The sequence below is a fragment of the Canis aureus genome, chromosome Y (assembly GCF_053574225.1).
Source record: "Canis aureus isolate CA01 chromosome Y, VMU_Caureus_v.1.0, whole genome shotgun sequence".
Lineage (NCBI taxonomy): Eukaryota > Metazoa > Chordata > Mammalia > Carnivora > Canidae > Canis > Canis aureus.
This window is the reverse complement of record NC_135650.1, coordinates 278,202-292,755: the sequence shown is the minus strand read 5'-3', so window position 1 is coordinate 292,755 and position 14,554 is coordinate 278,202. Positions and strand designations below refer to the sequence as shown.

The window sequence follows — 14,554 nt, the reverse complement described above, 5'->3', positions numbered from 1 at the left end:
ACAAAATATTGGTAGACATTGAATCCAGGGGTATCTGCTTGTGAGATATCTCTAAGGAAATAGTTATAAAGTTATAGTGTCAACTTAACTGAAAATGCCAGTTTTAACTAAACACCTAAATAAGGGAATTTACTGTAGAACTATTTCTGATATTGTCACTTGCTTTGCTTTTTAGTCACACATCCTTCTTAATTTTCCTTTATTGTTCATATTTGCAAAAACTCTGGTTCTCAATTGTCTAGCAAATATTTCACATTATATATGTGAAGAAGGAGTCAATGAATAAGAATGAAGGACCGTATATTCATATACTATCATATTCTCATGATAGATTTTCTGCTAAACTTGTCATCAGATAATAGCTTAGATTTCCATCACCCTCTGTGACAGGTATCATGCAAGGTGCATTGACATAGCATCCAGCCCTGTAAAATAGGTGTTATGCACTTTTTTGATGAATAACCCAAAACAGAGAGAGTTAAAGCACTTAATCATGTTCACATACTAAAAGTAATGGCACTGATGTTAAAATCTGGGTCAGTTTAACTCAGTGGCATATTCTCACCTGTAGAAATGTTTGCCAATGTTTGACATGGTCCTAACCTTATTAAACATTTGACATAATAGTCTATAATATTAACTATTTACATGTTATCAATTTTCCATTAGTATATCATTTGAAATTTTCTATATTTTATTTTATTTTTTTTTAATTTTTATTTATTTATGATAGTCACAGAGAGAGAGAGAGAGAGAGAGAGGCAAAGACACAGGCAGAGGGAGAAGCAGGCTCCATGCACCGAGAGCCCGACATGGGATTTGATCCCGGGTCTCCAGGATCGCTCCCTGGGCCAAAGGCAGGCGCCAAACCGCTGCGCCACCCAGGGATCCCGAAATTTTCTATATTTTAATATAAAATTCTAGATAGCCTCCAAGGTACACATGGATTATGTCCCAACAGTTCATTTCCAAATCAGTTTTTAAAGATAAGGATAAGAAATAACATTTAAAATTGCTTTAAAGGTGCTGAAAAGCTAGTGTAATCAGAAGGGACAGAGAAGTATATAGCTACAGTCCCAAAAGGGGCCTTCTGAGTACTTTGAAAAACAAATGGAATTCTGAGAAGAAACACAGAATTTTATTAAGAAGTCCATTCAGCAATTGGAATAGACATGTAAGGGAAACATCATACTCTATATGTGTGTGTACATAAGAGGTAGACTTAACTGGCAGGGAATGGTTTTAAAAATAGTCATAGATGCGCAGTATTTGGTAAAAACCCTGATGTAACAGACTAAGCAGAGGCTAAAAGGAAATGATGGGAACTTGGGGCAGGATATCCTTCTTGTGTTTCCTGCTGTAGGTCTGGGGTAGCTCAGTTGCTGAAATGATGTAAGTGGCTGGCGAGGAGCAAAAACTTGAATAGAGTAGCCTTAGGCTAAGATGAAGTAAGCGTCTTGGGAAGTTGGCTTATTTTGGGCTCATAAATAAAACATCCATGTCTTTTTTACTTCTGTTTCAGAAAACATTTTCATAATACTTTGAAATAATTGTAAATTTGTTCATTTTTCTTTTCCTAGTTAAGTAGTAGATGATAGTACAGGGATAATTTCAAAGTAGGCACATTCTATGAATTACAAATTGGAACAAGGTGTAACTAAAAGATTATATTTTTACTTTGTAAAATTTTAGATCTGGATTTCTGGAATTTTTCAATTAAAGGGCTATAACTAGATTTAAATTAGTTTTTAATTGATATCAAATCAACCTCCTTTTAAATGCTCGTTATATTCAAATGATAGTGATGGCATGAAACATGGGCATGTTAGAATTAGTTTGTTTTGAAAATGTTTATCATTTGCAAATTAAGGAAAATGGCAAAATTTAAGGTTATTAACAATTTAGAAAATAGGGCTTTGAAAAAGTGATGGTTAAAATGAGTTTAAACAGAATCACATAAAAGAGACATGGCAGGGACGCCTGGATGGTTCAGCGGTTGAGTGTCAGCCTTTGTCCCAGGACCTGATCCTGGAGTCCTGGGATCTAGTCGCACATCAGGCTGCCTACAGGGAGCCTGCTTCTCCCTCTGCCTGTGTCTCTGACTCTCTCTGTGTGTCTCTCATGAATAAATAAATAAAATCTTTTTAAAAAGAGAGACATGGGAAACTTACTAAATAAAATTCAAGATGTTCCAATACTTTTATTTTTTTTTAATTTTTTTAAATTTTTATTTATTTATGATAGTCACAGAATGAGAGAGAGAGAGAGGCAGAGATATAGGCAGAGGGAGAAGCAGGCTCCATGCACCAGGAGCCTGACGTGGGATTCGATCCCGGGTCTACAGGATCGCGCCCTGGGCGAAAGGCAGGCGCCAAAGCGCTGCGCCACCCAAGGATCCCTAATACTTTTAAACCACATCGACATGTAGAGAAATATAGGAGAACAAAAACATGATCTGGTTCCTGATTGTCTCGTTTATATCCTAGTCCGGCTATTTTTCTAGCTAATATGCTTTTTAGAAATTGAAAAGATATGCAAAATAATTGGAAGAGGATTAAAAGATGCTTAAATAGAATATAGTTCTGGCCCATTCAAGATTCACAGTGTCTCCCTCAGGCACTGTGAACGTGCAGTGTGGCATTGTCCTCCGTGGGCCGGCCCATGACCAGCCCCTCGGGCAGAGGCCCCAGGACAATCGGGTCACAGACCAAGAACCGTCTCATTCTTGGCACAGCAAGGAGCATGAGCATCAACATATTTGCATGTCCCTTGGCCCCCCAGGTCCCAGGGAGGCCACACAATGGGTCCAGATAGACATCACACACGCAGTGGGTTCATTTCATGGCCGAGGGACCCAGGGCCAAAGCGCTTTTCAAGCCAGCATCAAGCACTCTAGCAAATGGCAAAACAGACAGACTCGCCTTCCACAGGAGAGCAAGCAGTTCCATGGCTGTCACCCGCTAGTGGACTTGGCCTACTTAGTTAGTATGTAACAAGCTAAGAAAGCTGCTCAGTATCAGGAAGTGGGTAAGGTTCCAGTTTGGCTTGCTCAACAGGAACGTGGAGGGCTACTCAGAGCCCTGGCACCCTGCCTCTCCCCCCACCTCCCGTGGCCCTCTGCATTTGCCACCAATCACAGTGGGCATGGGAGCAGGCCACCTGTGGACTATTCAGATTCATTCCATCCATAGGAACTCGACCTATATTTGTTCAATTTGTCTCAGACAACATTTATTTAAACTACTATACTGATAGTGGCATGATGTGCCACTACTATTTTGCAAGTGACAGGATGGAGCCAACCTGCAGTCTTGACTATCTACAACCTCTGGGGTCCCAGACTAAGCTGGCTGAAGAAATCCCACAAACAGAGACATTATTATAGACACAGGACTCCCTATTTATTTCTCTGCACTGCCCTTGCCACCCTTCCAGAGGAATTAATCCAGGCACAGCAATGTGTAAGTGGCCGCACCAGGTGCACCTTGGCCTGGAAGGACGACTGTGTGGGAGAGTTCTGTGTGCCTTAGCAGTTCTGGCCAGTGGCTTAAAACTGACCTGTAATGGCTTCTGTGTCCAAAATGGCATCATTGATACTTTCATCTCAAGTTTCAGCTGAATTTCAGGGACATATTTCTTACTACATTTTCTGACTGGATGGCTCCTGTTGTAGGGATAACTTCCCAACAAGTTCATGTACAGTGAGTAATTCATTCCTTCTGGAACTCTCCAAAAAACTAAGGGAGTCCTATCCCAGAGAGATCTCCAGGCACCTGGGAGCCACATGATCTACTGGTGGTGTTTTCTTAAGCACTTGAAGAGCTCTTATGATCACTCCTTACCTACAAATTATAGCAAGTATAGAAAAGTCAATGTCTAGTTTCCACAGAAGTAGTTCAGTCCCAGAGGCACACAGGTGCCCCCGGAAGGAAGGTGTTAACCACAGTTTTTCACTGCAAATATGACCTACGTCAGTGAGGGGACATAGAGGAACAGGCTCCAGTTTGCCTTCCTGACCAGCTGCTAAATCCTAGTGTTCCCAATTCTGGTTCAGCCTGTGTCTTTGGAGGGATTGCATTAGGCTAGTCTGTCATCAAGTGTTTGTCTACACCACCTGCTAGGTGGCGTTCATCCATCCCATGTCATGACCTAGTGATTGAGGTGGGAATAGAGGTGGAAAGACATTTAAAGGTGATGATAGCCATTTTGTGTGAGAGATGCAGGGGCTAGGATCACCCCCTATTTCTGATTGACTTCTCAGTGACATTAGAGAGAGTAGATACCAAGTGCTGGTCACCACCATTTGGCGGCAGTGGGTGGATATAAGAGTCCTTTAAATCAAGAAGTTTGTGATCGTCTGTGAAAGCTGCACTGGGATGTTTTTCTTTGTGAAGAAGCTTCCAGGATAGTTCCAAAAGACCACAGATCATTAGTGTCCCTCCTGCTCTGCACCCAGACTCTATGATGTTCCCACCCAGATGTCAGAGTTTTGGCTCTCCCTATAGTCCCCCACATTAGTGTGTCTCATCCTAGGAGCTATCCATCCACATTTTCTCCAGTCAGCATCTCTCTGTACTCAGACCTCTGAGCATGAGTGTTCCATACCTGGGGGATAAGAGCATCTTAGCAAGGTGTGTTGAGGTGCAGAAGATGAGGGAGGTGGAGTTAGAAATCTTTTCAGAGTTGTGTTGTTTTTATAATCTGTGACCTTCTTAATGATACTATTTCAGGATGAAAGAAGTGTGGAATGGCCAATGACTACCTTGACTTTTGACCCAATGTTGGGTGGCCTTTGTGACAAAAGGTGCACCATTGTAAGGTGGTTAATGGGTAAATGATCTCAAAGGCTGGAAACACAAACAACTTAGTCTCTCAGGCCCCAGTGCGGTGGTGGGTGGTGGCCAATCGGCCAGTGGATGGGCAATGGGCAGCCCCGCAGGCAGTGGGCAGCCAGTGGGGGGGGGGCGGGCTGGGAAGGTGGTGTGCTGGGGGTGCATTTTGGGGAGTGGGCAGTAGGGAGAAAACCTGCGGTTCCTGATAAGTCAACTGTCTCCTTCTCCAGATCACACCATTCAGATGTGGGGGTTTCCCCCGTACTTTTTTTTTTTAAGAATATTTTTTTTATTTATTTTTTATTTATTTATGATAGGCACACAGTGAGAGAGAGAGAGAGGCAGAGACACAGGCAGAGGGAGAAGCAGGCTCCATGCACCGGGAGCCTGACGTGGGATTTGATCCTGGGTCTCCAGGATCGCGCCCTGGGCCAAAGGCAGGCGCTAAACCGCTGCGCCACCCAGGGATCCCCCCTGTACTTTTTTTAAATTTATTTTTTATTGGTGTTCAATTTGCCAATATATAGAATAACACCCAGTGCTCCAGTGCTCATCCCGTCAAGTGCCCACCTCAGAAAGGGAGACAGAACAGGTAAGACTCCCCAGTACTTTTGAGAAATCAGAACCTCACTCCAATAGGCAGAAAACTGGGAAAAAGAGGGAGTGACCTCCCCTACAACCCTGCCATAACAATGATTAGGCTAGAGCTGGCTAATGACATCAGACAACCAGGTTAATTAACAAATTGAGAGGTAAAGTGAATTGGATGCAAAGCAATTATCTGAAATACAGGGCTGAGAATAAGTAGCATTGGAGGGACAAAGAGTAGTCAGGATTTTTGTTTAACCTTATTTTAAAAAATATTTAATTTATATGTTTGAGAGAGTGAGCACAGTGGGGGGAGTGGGAGTGCCCAGCACTCAGCCTCTGGAGCCTCCTGCACAGTAGCTTGGTCTCAGGCCCCCAGGATCCTGACCTGAGCCCCCCACATGTCCTGGTTTAACCTGGTTTACCACAGAAAGCCTTGGCTTGGTGTTTTTCCTTTATTCACTGCTTTTGCATGAGAAGAAGAGGGGTTAATTGTGTCTTCTATTTTTTGTCTAATATTCAAACAGCCAGTGTTGCATACCCAATTTATACAAGTTTTATACCTTTGTATGAATCTTTGTCAAAAAAACCCACTATTTCTGGGATCCCTGGGTGGCTCAGCAGTTTAGCTCCTGCCTTTAGCCCAAGGCATGATCCTGGAGTCCTGGGATCGAGTCCTGCTTTGGGGTCCCTGCATGGAGCCTGCTTCTCCCTGTGCCCGTGTCTCTGCCTCTCTCTGTGTCTCTCATGAATAAATAAATAAAATCTTTAAAAAAACACCATTTCACATAAAGCTATGAACTTACCTCTCATTTAAATTACAGATATATACACATCCATGCATACACATATTTATTTTCCTTACATTTTTCTGAGATTTAGTTTAGTACTCCATATATGGAACATTTTATATGCACAGGGCATTAAATAATGTTTTTAAAATGGTTAAGATGTGTTCTCTACATTAAGGTCAAGGAGTAAGAAAAACAGAGAGGAGGGGCAAGATGGCGGAAGAGTAGGGTCCCCAAATCACCTGTCTCCACCAAATTACCTATATAAACTTCAAATCATCCTGAAAATCTACGAATTCGGCCTAAGATTTAAAGAGAGAACAGCTGGAATACTACAGTGAGAAAAGTTCGGGCTTCTGTCAAGGTAGGAAGACAGGGAAAAAAGAAATAAAGAAACAAAAGACCTCCAAGGGGGAGGGGCCCTGCGAGTAGCCGGACTAAGATGGGGCGAGTGTCCCCAGGACAGGAAAGCCCCATCCCGGAGAATCAGGATCTTCACCAATCTTCCCGGATGAAAGGCACCAATAGGGAGTTAGAGCAGGACCCTAGGAGGGCGGGGGTGCCCTCGGGCATCCTGGGACACTAACAGACACCTGTGCCCCGGGAGAGTGCGCCATACCCCACGGCCCAGCTCCCTAAAAGGCTGCAACATGCACGGCTGGACCCGGGAGCAGCTCGGAGGGGCTCGGGCGGCGGTTCCACGGAGAGGCAGCTGCGTGGCCGGAGCGAGAATCCAACAGTGCAGGCCCAGGATCCGGCCTCCCAATGGGACAGGCAGAGGCCGGGAGGGCCCAGGACAGCAAGGACGCTCCTGCCCCGAGCTGAGCAGAGCAGCGGCCCCGCCCCCGGAACCTCCAGGCCCTGCATTTGGAGAGCTCTGGAGTTACTGTGGGAGCTGACTCCAGGGCTCCAGAGCTGGTCCCCCTGCAGCGGTTTTTCCTCCTGGGGCCTCACGGGGTAAACAACCCCCACTGAGCCCTGCACCAGGCACGGGGCAGAGCAGCTCCAAGTGCTAACACCTGAAAATCAGCACAGCAGGCCCCTCCCCCAGAAGACCAGCTAGACGGACAAGTTCCAGGGGAAGTCAAGGGACTTAAGTATACAGAATCAGAAGATACTCCCCCGTGGTTCTTTTTTTTGTTTTGTTTTGTTTTGTTTTGTTTTGCTTTTTGATTTTTTTCCTGCCCCCACCCCCTTTTTTTCCTTTCTTTCTTTTTCTTTCTCTTTTTATTCTCTTTTTTCCTTCTTTCTTCCTTTATTCTTTTTCCTTTTTCTCTTTCCTTTCCTTCTTTCTCTCCTCTCTATTTCTCCTTTTCCCAATTCAATTTGTTTTTGGCCACTTGGCACTCAGGAAAATGACTAGAAGGAAAACCTAACCTCAAAAGAAAGAATCAGAAACAGTCCTCTCTCCCACAGAGTTACAAAATCTGGATTACAATTCAATGTCAGAAAGCCAATTCAGAAGCACTATTATACAGCTACTGGTGGCTCTAGAAAAAAGCATAAAGGACTCAAATTTCTTAATGGAAAATTAGGCTTGGGAAAACCTCCTCTACTATTTGGTCCAGCAGATATAATATGTTGGTCAAATGCAAAGCAATTTTAACATAAATTGCTTCTAAGCAAAAAATAGATTTTTTCATTTCCTTCTTTATATATATGAATACTAAGTATTCCAAAATATAAAAGACGGATCCTCCCTTCAAAGATAGATAACAAAATTATAAGATCAAAATATTCATATCTGAACAGATCAAGAATAGTTAGGTGCAGTCTGAAATTTTATCATTAGCTATGTAGAAAGTTCTCACAGTTGATGAAAATGCAGCTGAAGTGGTGTTTAATTGGAAATTTCTTGATTAGCCACTTCAACTTTAATGAATGCAAATTTTAGCACTTTCAAAATTATATCCTACTGTGTGAATCTTTTTTATGCAATCAACAACAAAACGAAGTACTGATTTACTAAAACAATCTTAAAAGTTATTCATTGTTAATTTAATCAAATTTCACTATCTTTCTAAAAACAAATTTTTCATGTGCTCTTTCTTACACAACATAGTGGGATCCTTTTGGAATCTCAGATCTAAGCTGGTAAGTTAAAAAAAACAAATTAAATATATTGAAAATATTTTCTTTTTTTAAGATTTATTTATTTATTTATTCAGAGAGAGCGAAAGAGAGGCAGAGACACATCAGAGAGAGAAGCAGGCTGTACGCAGGGAGCCTGACGTGGGACTCGATCCCGGGTCTCCAGGATCACACCCCGGGCTGCAGGCAGCGCTAAGCCGCTGCGCCACCGGGGCTGCCCTTGAAAATATTTTCTTTCACGGAAACAAGTTATTAAGAAACTACGCAGGTATCCCTTTTAATAAAGTGGTATCTATCAAGTACAATGTTGAGTAACTTTGAGTTAGTTAAGACTCAGCCCCTGTCTTTACATAGGCTCACAATGATAATACCATAATGTGCATAATCTCATAATGTATGTAAAGTAAGACTTCTAACCATTTGCAAAAGTGGAGGATGATACTTACGTTGTAAGCATCCCTTCCTGGGCATGGAATAAGAGAGTTGTAATGGGATTTGAATTTTTTTAACTCAACTTTTTATTTCACAAGAGAAAATAATACCTCACCTGCCCTGCACAACACATCCTCTTGCAATTTATAATCTGTGTATTAGGTACACAGTCTGGAAGATAAACCGGGTCCTTGAGTTGAGTGTTCTTTGCTAACTACATTGCCTTGTGAATAGTCCATTGATTTTGAGTGTTTTTTGCTAACTACATTGCCTTGTGAATAGTCCATTGATTTTGCCTTGACACAGGATGAACAAAATCTTGGAAAGAGACAAGATATGTAGGGGTTCTTCAATATTAATCAGAACTTTCACTCACTAGTTGACACAATAACTTTTGCTTCTTTATCAAGCACATTTAAATTTACTGTCCTGAGCTAGTTTACTTAGGGAATGCACCATCATCATTCTGTGTAAGAATTGTGAAAATAATAATATTGAAAAAGACTATTGCACATCAATGTGATATTGATTGAAAGTTATGATTCAAGATAATTTACGTGGAAAAAATTTTGATTGACTCTTTTTTGGGGGAAGATTTTATTTATTTATTCATGCGAGACACAGAGAGAGGCAGAGACATTGGCAGAGTGAGAAGCATGTTCTATGTGGGGAGCCTGATGTGGGACTTGATTCCAGGACCCTGGAATCACACCCTGAGTCGAAGGCAGATGCTTAACTGCTGAGCCACCCAGGGGCCCCTTGATTGACTCTTTTATTTTATTTTTATTTATTTATGATAGTCACAGAGAGAGAGAGGGAGGCAGAGACACAGGCAGAGGGAGAAGCAGGCTCCATGCACTGGGAGCCCGATGTGGGATTCGATCCTGGGTCTCCAGGATCGCGCCCTAGGCCAAAGGCAGGCACCAAACTGCTGCGCCACGTAGGGATCCCTCCTTGATTGACTCTTAATACAATTTTGAATGCTGCAGTGGTTGATTTGGATTTTATAGGTATCCATATATTTTCACTTCATCCACCTGTTGAAACTTTCAGGATTTCTACAAAATTTAGAATCTCTATTTTTTTAAGATTTGTTTATTTATTTATTTATTTATTTATTTATTTATTCAGAGAGAGTGAAAGAGAGGCAGAGACACAGGCACAGAGAGAAGCAGGCTCCATGCAGGGAGCCCGATGTGGGGCTTGATGCCGGGTCTCCGGGATCACACCCCGGGCTGCAGGCGGTGCTAAACCGCTGCGCCACGGGGGCTGCCCTCTCTCTTTTTTTTAATTTAGAAATTTATTCTGTTTAATCCACAAGCTTTATATAGTTTTAGTTTAAAAAAAAAAACAGTGAAAACAAGACATTATTCCAAAGTCTGGGCCCTTCCAACCTTCCAAATATGAGAGCTCTGAAAGTTGTATATACCAATTGGAAGAAGAGGACAAAATTATGAATGGAGCCAAGACATTTCATAAAACAAACTTTTATATAACTGAAGGATCCTTCCTGGGACTAATTAATTGCCTTTACAAAAAAACACAACAGAATCGAATGAATTCCAGTGGTCCAAATCAACTTGTTACACATCAATATAAACCCACAGTGTCCTGGCAAACAACATGCTTTCATTTTACATCTCGTCCTAGAGCTCGAATCCTGATTCATTTCAGCAGAGACTCCACAGGCAACAGGAAAGATTGTGACATTAAAATATTCATTTATACTTTGTGGTAGTTCAACAGTGGTCTTATTTCTGGGCAAGTTTGCAAACCATACAAGGTTGGAAGCATCATAACTTAAATGGGTGCTAAGACTCAAATGAGAAAAAAATTAAAGAAAAAATGACAAGAAAGGAAAACCTCCAGGAATAGCCAAGGCCTTTAAAGAAACCATAAAAATGCCAACAATATTGAAACCCCCTTTTTTTAAAAAGAGGATTTTTTTTGGCTTAAAATATTTCACTCTAAATGAATTTATGTCAGCTGTCAATGAAAGAATGTCACTAATACACTGTGAACACCTTTTGCAATGTAAATCCATGCCCCCCCCCTTTTTTTTACATGGTGAACTTCAACCTAGCAATTATTACAACAAATGTTATAGTCTAAAGCTCAAACACATTTTAGCAATTTTGAAATTGAATTGCGTACAAACCAAATGTACATCGTGACACACATTCCCACCTAAGATTGTGGGGACACTTGAGCCTTCCACATTGACCTCAGCACCTTTTCACGCAGGTTCTTCTCTAAGTCATCGAGGTTGTCTTCAGGTTCACTCTCGGTCTCCTTCTTAGGCTCGGGCTCTGCCTCTGGTTCCTCTTGTGCTTATGTGGTTGTGGGGGCCGCAGGGGCCGTGGGAGTGACAGCTGATGCAGCGGCTGCTGCCATGGCCTTTTCCCTCTTGTGTTTTTAGTGCTTCTTGTGCTTCTTATCCTTTTTGTGTTTCTTGTCCTTTTTCATCTTTTTCTTTCCACCTCCTTCTGGGTCTGAGTTCCTTGCTGGAGATAGGCTTGATGTTGGGCTTTTAGCCTTTTTGACCGGTACTGCTGGTGACCAGTTGGTAGAGGGGGACTGAGACTGGACAGGGGTTTGAGGTGCTGGGAGTTTTTTAGCTGCTGGCTCAGGAGATCCTGAGACAGATTGAGAGGATGAAACCCTGCTTACAGACTGAGGGCTTGGTGAGGCAGCCTTTTTTATCTTTTTGGGTTCCGGAGTCCTGGAGACTCTCCTAATGGGCCTAGTACTAGGAGAAGGGTCTTTGGAGTGATGATGATGCTCTTCTTAGAACAGGTGGGGGACTTGAGGAGGTCTGAGGAGCTTGAGGCCGTGGTGAGGGTGAATGCCTTTTGTTTGGTTGTGGTGACCAGGGCTCCTGGGTAGACTGGCTCAGGGAAGACCCTTTCCTATGCTTTGATGATAATGAAGGCGAATGTCTCTTGGTGACTGGGAAGCTTCTTTGTTTGGGAGGAGGAGAATGGGAGACCCGATGCTTTGGTGGTGGAGATGGTGATGCCCTTCGTTTAGGAAGGGGAGGGAGAGAAGCCATTCTTCTCTTTGGAGGTGGAGAAGGAGAATATCTCCTCTGTATCGGAGGAGAGTATCTTCTTGGGGATGGTGAGCGCCAGCAGGGAGGAGAAGAAGGAGTTCTTCTTCGTGGTGGTGGCATGGGAGACCTGTGCCTACGAGGAGGGGAGAAGGGGAACATCGCCTTCTGGTGGGTGGTGGGGAAGGACTCTTCCTCTGTCTACCATGAGGTGAAGTCTCTTTCTGGTGCTTTCGAGGTGATGGAGAGGCACTCCGGGAAGGGGAATATCTCCTCCGCCTGCCTACCTCACCATTCTTCACATGGGACCTCTTGGGTCACTCATCTTCTGAGGAAGAAGAGGAACCAGAATCAGATGAAGACTGCTGGTTCTATCGTCTGTATTGACGTCTCTGCTGCACAGAATCTGCTGCAGCCATTTTGCTACCTTTATCTTCCGATTCAGATAACTCTACTTTTCTAGGCTTAGGTGCTGGTAAAGGGGACTATCTTTTCTCAGTACCTTTATGTTTTGTCACTTTACCTGAATTTCTCCCTGGAGAGAGAGAAACACGACTTTTTCTTGTACAATTTGACTGCTGGGGTGTTGGGGAATGACGAGTTTTTGGTGGTGGAGTTCTGGAGGTGATGGCCTATGCCTTCGCCTGAGAGGACTTGCTGAAGGAGATAACCTATGAGTTTTCTGAGGGGGACTGGATGTCCTCTTAGGAGGTTCTTTGGCGGTGACCAGGAACGAGATGAAGAGGATGATGAGCTACTTCCAGACAAGGATGCTGATGAACATCGTCTTCATCTCACTGGAGATCTACTCCTTCTATGCCTGGGTGGAGGTGGCATTCGTCTTGGTGGGGTTCTTCTGCGAGGAGAAGGCCGCCTTCTAGGACTTGGCCTCCTTCTAGGGGAGTATGATCTTGATTGGGATCTATGATGCCATCTAGGTCGAATATGAGAAGGAGAGCGAGATGGTGACCGAGATCTTGGTCGGGTCTTCTCCTTCTCCTTTTCCTTTTTGGAATTTTTCTCTGGAGTAGGTTCTTTAGGCTCTGGTACAGGTTCGGGTTTGGGAACTTTCAGGATGTCACTAGTAGAAATGGCCTCTTGTACTGAAGGTTCTTTTACTTTCACTGATGGTTCTGGGAGCTCTGGAGTTTTTTCCTTCTTTTCTGGAGCAGGGGAAGGACTCCAGCTCTTGGTTCTGTGACAGGGAGATCGAGAATGACTGCTCTTTCTCTCCTGACAGGGGAAGATCGTCTTCTAGGGGAAGGAGATCTGGATTTGCATCTTCTTGGGCTTCGAGACCTCTCCCTTTTTCCTCTGCTGCTTTCTTTTTCTTCCTTTTTTTAAATTTTATTTATTTACGATAGTCACAGAGAGAGAGAGAGGCAGAGACACAGGCAGAGGGAGAAGCAGGCTCCATGCACCGGGAGCCCGATGTGGGATTCGATCCTGGGTCTCCAGGATCGCGCCCTAGGCCAAAGGCAGGCGCCAAACCACTGCGCCACCTAGGGATCCCTTTCTTTTTCTTCCTTATCCCTCTTATCCTTGTCTTCATCTTGCTTTTTCATAGATGCCAACTTTTCTTGTTCAATCTGTCTTTGTTTTATTTCTTCTTTCTTCAGTTCTAGAAAAGCAGAAGGGATTCCAGCGATGTTTTCTTGTGCACTTAAGAGCAGGGACCACAGTTCTCCCATAAATTCTCTAGCATTTTTTTTCCATTCAAAAACCCAGTCAGGTTGATTTGTATCATTTTGGAGTCTGGATTCTTCACTTCCAGCTGATTGAATATAAACTCAATCACAACATCATCTTCAAACCCAAGGATTTCCATTACTCGTTTTGTTATCCAAGGCTTTATAACCTCCAAATTTACTTTGCCCATGTCCACCTTTTTTTCTAGGCATTCTGCAAATTTCAGCTGCTTCAGTAACTTCTTCTGTTTGTTGCTGAACTGATTATTCTGTTCTGCACTTGTTCCACAGAAGAATCCCGCGTCCATCTTACTGCCTCGCTCGGAGATCGCTCCCTATCCCCCAAAATGTAGACTCTAAGTTGATTTCTATCTCTGAGTTTACCTGCAGCCAGAGTAGATAAGCCCAGGCTTACAACTGCCCACTGCTTCTCTGCCTAAGGCATTTTTCTGGAAACATTGCACTTTGCTTAAAAAAGAGAGAGAGAGAGAGAAAAGAATCAGAGAATTAATACTTGAGATTCCCCTTAACTCGTAAAGGATGAAAGGTGAATATCTCAGATTCTGTACATTATGGTGGGATAATTCTGATGCAACAAAAGACAAAATATCTCACTTATTAACGCATATTATATTGACTTTTTACCCTTGTGTCTCTTTCTTTTCCCACTGTCTCACTTGTACTTCCTGGTGTCATCTTTCAATAACTTTTCTTAGGGTTTGTTTTTATAAGAACTCAATAAGACATTGGAACAGCAGAGTTCTCCATTTTTAAGTATTTAAATTATAAAACCTTTTAAATTTCTCATGCTTATAATCATAGAACTTCTACTCTTTTGGCAGAGTGATGAATGTGAATTATACAAAATGTATAAGTAAACTGCTTAAGTACCTATTTTAACTTTATAGAATTTTAAAATGTACAGAACACCTTGGAATATGTAGTGGAACAGCTCAGGCCATTGCCCATCCCTTCTTCCTTAAGAAACATGAGACTAATTAGAAAGTTGTTGAAGACAAGAGGTGCAGACTGATGAAGGGGGCCTAAATAGATGGCTCGAGATTCTTCACAGGTGAGTATTTG

General features: G+C 42.8%; 1 pseudogene; it reads right to left on the bottom strand.

The window, feature by feature from the left end:
* Window positions 1–10,921: 10,921 nt before the first annotated feature.
* LOC144309414 (serine/arginine repetitive matrix protein 1-like) lies at window positions 10,922–13,807 on the bottom strand (annotated as a pseudogene).
* Window positions 13,808–14,554: the final 747 nt, after the last annotated feature.